The sequence below is a fragment of the Accipiter gentilis genome, chromosome 29, assembly GCF_929443795.1.
Source record: "Accipiter gentilis chromosome 29, bAccGen1.1, whole genome shotgun sequence".
Taxonomy (NCBI): Eukaryota; Metazoa; Chordata; class Aves; order Accipitriformes; family Accipitridae; genus Astur; species Astur gentilis.
The window spans coordinates 14999494-15006914 of NC_064908.1; positions in this window are offsets into that span (position 1 = coordinate 14999494).

The window sequence follows — 7421 nt, forward strand, 5'->3', positions numbered from 1 at the left end:
AGTGTTGCAGTGCAGCCCTCCACCGTCTCGTGCAGTTGTGCCCCCCAGCTTCTTGCCTGGGCTTTGCATTTCCACACCATGCTCTACGCACAGCCTTACTGCAGCTGTGCCAGGCTGCGCTCTAGATGGACCCATCATTAGATCAAGCTCGTTACCAGGATCAAATGCCACCACTTTAAAGCCATGCCTCGACAAGCCTGGGAAAGCTGGGAGTGCTGTGAAAGTGCAGCTGGCTTGGTCTGAAGCACCAAGCGCTTGGTCCCGTCTTGTGTTGGGTGTCCTTGCGACTTTGACGCAATGCTACATTTTTGTTTTTGTGGAAATGAACCAAAAGAATGAGGGGAAGTGCTTACAAACTCATTTTTAATGAAGATCCTGACTTGCGGACAGATCCTTTGTCCAGATACCAATGTATTTATGCTGGTGGCACCTTGCCATTCATACAGCAACTTACACATTTTGTAACGTGATAGCAGTGTATACAAGTGAGGTTGGAGTACAAAAGACTGAGAGATCAGGGTTTGGCCTTTCCTTCCCCTGTTCTTCATGGGGTTGCACGGGCTGATAGCAGCTGGAGAGAGGGTGCCTTTATTTTTCCTTGACTTTTTTTAGAAGAACACTAAGTTCCAGTATTTGGTATTGGTTTTAGACCCATAAGACTATTGCATGAGGGGTGCCTGGTGCACAGCACCTGGTGCAATGAAACCCTGAGCTTCTCTGTAGTTGAGATGCTGGAAAGAGGATGAAAATCCCAGCTTTCATCTTTTGTCACAAATAGTATCTGAAGGAATTTGTACTATTTTTACTGTTTGTTTTTGTTTCTCCCCTCCCCTTTTAACTATGCACCTTAGCATTTTCTGTGGGCCCTGTCACTGGGATATCTCCACTTGGACTTTGAAACAGATGACTCAGCTTCATGGTTGTTTAGAATAGTTTTAAGTTATTTTTGCTATCCAGCCCCATTTTCTATCATCATGCTGCAATTACTGGAGTGCCGGCTCTGCAGGGGAACACTTGCTTCTTTTAAACAAATGGTTTCCTTTGGAATTAAAAAAAACAGTTTATGGAAACATTTCTGTGGGCCTTTGATTATTAATTTATTATAAAGGGTCTAATTCTATTTTATTAAAAATATGAAATCTTAATTTTAGAAAACCTAAATTTGGAAGCAACTTTTGAACAGAGGCAGTTCCTTTAACACGGACTTTGGGGGGTGTGTTTCTTTTTAAATGGCAAATCTGCCTTCCACTGGCACTCTGTTATGTGGTTAATCCTGTTGGGCCTGATCTGATCGGACTGGCGCTGGAGCGAACCAAGCGGAGCTGAATGTCGGTGTGGGAGATCGGATCTCTGCTGGGAGGGCAGTGTGGCCCTGGGGCTGGCTGACACCCCCTGCCCCAGAGCTGCTGCTCTCTCTGCCTGCCAAAGCCACAGGCTCAGCCCTGGGTTTCAGTGATCCTACCTGCTCTGGGAAGGGCTTTGTCTGTTTTTTTCACTTAATCCAAAGAAAAAAAAAAAAAAAAGAAAGGGTTTGCTGTCATGTTGGTTCCATAAATGTGATTTTTAAGCTGTTTGAACTGTGTCTGGAGACTGCTCAGACCGAGCTGGTTTCCAAGTGGGGTGGCACAGCCCTGCCCAGGGCATTTTTAGTACCTTCACATGGGTTGAAGTAATACCTGGTTGCTGTTTTTTCAGAGGTGAGGTGTGCTGATACCTGCTCTGGAGGTGACGTGCCACCTCCTCCTGTCCCAGCTCTTGGGGGCCGATGTGCTGGCTGTGCAGAGCAGAGCCCACATCTCTCTGGGGGGAGAGATCAGGAGATCACGAGATCAAGAGAAACCAGGCTAAGAAAGGCGCTGAGGAGAGCTGGGACAGCTGGGCTTTCCTTGGACACCTAAGGCTGTCAACTGGCTCTTGACTGGTACAAACACCCATGTGCAAAGTCCTGCCTTTGAGTCACGGGGGGATTCACACCGACAGACCTGAGAGCAAAACCTCGCCCTGAGGGATTTCTCCTCTGCCGACCTTGATGAGAAACCCTCCTTGCCACCACAATTTTAACTGCTGCGAACGGAGGGGCTCAAAGTGCCCACTCCCTGGGGTGCAGGATAAACCTTGCCAAGCTGTGGCTGTCCCTGGGTCCTCCACGAGACCCTGTTGAGACCATCTTCTAGGGCGTGGGTCTCCCAGTGGAGGGGTACCTCGGGCACCGGGGAGGGCTCCGCATCGCCTGGGGCTGTGCTGGCTGCTGGGAGCGTTGATGTCTTTTGGCCAGGGGTGAGGATTGTCTCCTGCCTCCCTGTTGGGCCATGGGAAGGGGAAGAGGAGGGCTACATTCCCAGGGATTTTTTTTAGGGTATTGCATGGATTTTTTTTTAGGGAGGGAGCCATGCAGCCTTTGGATGTTTGGCCTTAGGGTGGATTCCTTTCTCCCGCTGCCTCCAGGCTATTGAGGAGCCTCTTGGCTGTAGCGGGGAAGGGGTTAAGTCTTCCTCGCTGGCCTGGGAGCTGCTGCTGGCTGCTGCGTTCCCCTTCCGGGGCTGCTGGGTCTGAGGTTTGTTGGTATGTGTGCAATGCGGCGCCGGCCGGCCGAGAGCACCCAGCCCTTGCCCGAGCTCTTCGAGAGCCTTCCCGGCACGGCCTCCCCTCCCCTGGCTCGTTCCTTCAGTGCTGAGTGATGGGGCTGGGGTTCAGGGACCTGCTGGGAGAGCAAAACCAGGGGCTGGAGGAGACTGGTGGGAAAAGAGTCGAGCTGCAAAACAGTGGCCTGAGCTCCACCAAGACGCTCTTGCACAGGGGAGCGTCTCCAGGCACGTCCTTGTGCCGGCCCGAGGTTTTGTAGCTTGTCTGTGCTCACGTCTTTGCCTTCACGATGCCACGGGCTGGGGATGGGAGGGAGGCAAAGGGCTTTGGCTGCTCCCGTGGGGTTAGACCTGACGGGGAGCTGTGTTTTGGGCAGGCTTTTGCTTCCCGGGGCAGGAGAGAGGGTTTAGTGCAGACGCAGGCAGGGGCTGGAAAATTGCAGCAACAGCAGTAGTATTCAAGCCGAAACATAGTGAGAAGCCTTGGAGGGAGATGCAGACTTGGAGGGAGATGCAGATTGCCTGGAGTTCTCTCTGCAACAAGAATTTATGTCCCTTATATAACTAGGGAAAAGCAAACAAAGAAACTTGTCTCCAAGTGGGAACATGGTGTCACTGGGAGAAATCCCACAGCAAGAGTGAGACCTCCGATTCATTCTCAGGGCTGTTAACTCTTTGGCAGAAGGGCAATGCTTTTATTGCTAATTTTTTCAGATAAATGACCCTTGAATATTCCTGAAGAATTGTGCATGGGGGTTGCCTAATTTAGGGAAATGGCAGGAATAATTTTTTTGCTCTGGAGCTTTTTGGGGGTCAGTAGGGTTTCTTCTGCCCAGGGCAGGGATTGCTGCTGGCTTTGCCGTGCTCCCCCCACGCTCTCCCACCAGCCAAAACGGTTGCTGTTGCTGAAGGACTGTGCTTTGCCTTTGATCTTCTACAGCACCGCCATTGACATTGGCAGGAACCGTCTTGCAGACCAAGGCTGTTATATGGTGCTAATTTTGTAGTCTCAGATAACGGAGCCTCTCTAAAAATGTCATTTGGGGCCATTTGCGGGGTGAGTTTGACATCGCTGACTACTGCTGGGATGCGTGTCCTGCGGGAGGACCTAGCACATGCGGGAGGTGTCAGGCTGTGTCGCTGGGGAAGCTTGTGGACAATTTTCTCAGCAAAAGAATTTCCATTTTTCTACTGTCTCTTAAACTACCCCAAACTGACAAATTAAGTCCTTGGCCCTTGGTTGCTCCAGGCTGTCAGGCCAATGCCAAAATAAGATCAGTCAAAAAGGGAATAAATGTGTGGGGGGGTCGTTTCGGATTATGGCTACACCATAACTTTCTTATTAACTCAAATTAAGTTAAAAAAGGAAATTGATTTAACCAAGGGAGGCGTTTAGGATGCCAGTGGCAATAGACTTGATTGTGTTGTTTTTTTCTTTCTCTGCACAGGCAATTTTCAAATTAATCTCCTTTGATATGAGCCTAATATCAACACAATCACTAATATATTTATACTTGCCCAATGACAGCTATTCAATAAGTTGTTTTTCTGTTGTTTTGTCGAACTCCACTTTCCTTTGCCTTCATGTTTCTCTGGCAAGGCAGGGCGCCAGTTTCTGGGTGGAAAATCCCTGGTTCCCTCTTTGAGATTCTCACCACTGCCCTTTCACGAGGGCATTGCTGTTGCAAAAAAAATACAATCAGAATATAATTAACAGCCAAAAATGTTTCTGAATTGTCACTTGCTATTGGGAACGGGGCCACTCTTGTACAGGGCGCTGTAGAAACACTCATGTGCAGATGAACCAACCCTCCCCAGATTATTTGTGCCTGTAAATCCCCAGCAGCTGAGGCAGAGGGGTGGGATTGCGCGTACAAGCAAGCCAACAGCTCAGCTGGTGCATGTTGCCACCGTAGTCTTTCTTTTTATTTTCCCTTTCTTTAGGGGAATGGGGCCTCCATGATCCAGTCTGTGCATGTGTGCGTACGTGTCTCTCTTTCTCTCTCCATTTGTTCCCGCCTCCCCCTGTTTTTTACCCAGCGACGAGTTTCAATTATGTTTGGCTGAAGGATAGAGCTCTTGTACGGCTCCCGCAAGTCTTGTGAAAATGGGTGGGTGGGTAAAAAAGGAGAGAGTCAAGCGCTCGATAGCTGCATGGGAACTCTACCCTTACGAGACACCAGAGAACCCACATTGGAAACGGTACTGGGAAGCCCGTTTCGTTTGCCTTCCCACCCTGAGACTGCTTTGTTTGGAGGGGCTGGAGGGTGGTAGAGAAGCAGAAGACAGTTAAAAGCTGCCTCGCTACCCCGGGCTTGGTGGACCTGGAAGAAGCGATTTTTCTGGGGGTCGGTGGGGAAGGTCTACTGAAAGCCAGGCAGATGCTGGCAGCGTGTTCCCCCTTCGTGTCCTTTGAGCTATAGGTGCAAAGGCAGGCGGGGATGAGTCAGCCACATAGAAGCAGGCAGTTAGATTAGATCTGGCCATAGCAGGGGGTAGCTGGAGAGGGGAGGAGAAGAGAGGCTCCAGACAGTATTTCCCGCAGGAGCAGAGGGGCCAAACCCTACTGGGCAGTAAGGTTCGGTCAGCAGGAGATGGTGCCTGCATTAACAGGACAAGATGCTTGAGGAGGTATATCCAGCTGTCTGTCTGCAGCCTCGGGACCTTCAGGGATAGACAGCCAAGCCTGGCAAGCTCCAGGCTCTCCAGAAGGGACCATTGCAGGGAGAAGCTGGGAGGATGTCATGCAAAGCAGCAGCTGCTGATGCATCCTGGTGTCCCTCCCTGCAGGACCTTTACTCTTTGCTGGCTTGGAGTGTACCAAGGTGTCCACACTGGACCCCATCCTCGCCATTCCTGCCTGGTCCTGGTCCTATCTGCTGTCCACCTTCACTCTCCACGTGTATCTACTGGTTTTTAGTGCTGTGATGGGGAAGTGAAACCTGACACAAGTAAATATGTTGACAGCCTGTTTTCAGCTGGCAGGGAATGTAAATTATCTCATTTGAACAAGGCTAACGCAGAACCAAGCCGTTGGTCCCAAATATCCCTTATAAGTGCAGATGAGAAATATTCATGGCATCTTCACTCCCAGAATATTGCTTTTATCTTTGTGGTTCCTTGAGTGGCAATATAAAAGTTACTGATTTTGCACTTTTTATGCATCTGAACCTGCAGACTTTGAAATCAGTAGGTTTGCCTGCGTGATTTGCCTCGTTAGATCCGTAGGCACCTAGGAATGATCTACTCCATAAGCTCGACCGTACTTACTTGTCTTGATTATAACATCCTATCTTGGGAATGTCCTTAACCAGGGCATTGGGACAAGTGGAGGTGAGGTTGGGTTGGGTCTTTCCAGGGCAAGATAGAACCTGACCAGAGGAGATGCTTGTGTGTGCAATGCTGTTGTTGTGACCCATGTGGTGCAGTCAGCCAGCATGTGGTAGGGTGGATGCAAAGCTCTGTGGGGCCAGCAAAGGGACTCCCCAAAACTTTGGACCAAAGCCATTTTGGGAAGTCACGCTCTCCATGCTCATTGCCTTGCTTTCTGGAGCTCACCGAAACTGGGATCGCACCCAGGGCCAAAGCAGGACGTGCCACTTTGTACTCGCTGTTCACTCAGTGAAGGTACTGGGATGCAGAGGTTGGACTTCTTCAGCACATCCAGTTGTCTCTTATTTCTTCCGTGGAGCCCAGCTCAGGCTATTTCAGGGAGGTCTCTGTGCTGCCCTCACCTGAGGGCTTGGTCGATGTGAGAATATCTTGCTCCAGCTCAAGCAGGGAGCCAGCCACAAGGTTGGCTGGGGATGGGGGTCCCACCAGCTCTCCTCCCCTTGGTGATGGTGGGAAGAGGACGAAAGGCACCAGCCTGCCCTGCTGAAACCAGGGCATGGGCAGCAGCTGGAGGTGGAAACTCCCACTGGGGTCTCACCCTCCTACGCGACAGCCTTTGCACGGCAGGTCCTTGTGAGCGAAGGCAGAAGGTCAGGTTGTCTCAAAACCTTGACCGTGTTTGCAAGTGGATGTCTCTCTGGCTTTGCTTTTCACTCTGTAACAGGTTTTCCCTTTAAGAACGCAGAAGATTGATTCCCTTGCAGGGCGCATCGCCGAGGCGAGCCATGTCCAAATGGTTTGCACGTCTGCATTTTTTACTGCTCTCGTTTAATATGTATGCAAATGCAGTCTCTCCTGTCCTCACTCTCTGTGTGGGTTTGCACAGTCAGGAGCACATTCCCATTACCGCTGCCCATCTCCTGCTCCGCTCTGCATTTGAGGAGACTGCCTTTGAAACGCTGATAGATGGAGGTGCAAGGGAAAAAGAGAGAAATGACGGATTTTCGTAATTTCTTTGCTGGGGAGGGTGGAGGAGTTGGGAAACCAGAGGAAGGATGTTTAAATATATGCAAAATTGTTTATTGGGAGAAAAGGGGGGCCTCCAACTCTGAGAGTCAGGGAGCGTATTTCTTATGCCGTTCCATTTTCAGAGCGTCAGCTCAGAGGATTTTAGCTGGAGGTTAGGGAAGAATCCAAGCACTGGCAATAATCTTGTGATAGCGGAAATATTCAGCTTTTCTCCTGATAAATAGACACGTGTCGTAACTGAAGTCAGGGTTTCAGGCCTGGAAAGCAATGTTGGCTTTTTTTTTTTTTTTTTTAATAAATAAGGATCAAGATGTCCAGAGTTGTTCCCTGCAAAGGGGCAGTATATGGCTGCTGCAACTTTCTTTTCCTTCCTTTTTTAATAGCTGTATTTTTCAAAAGCACTTTGAAACCGACACCCATGAAACTTGGACACTTGTATACACAGAGATACGTTTGTATACTTAAAACGAGAAACTG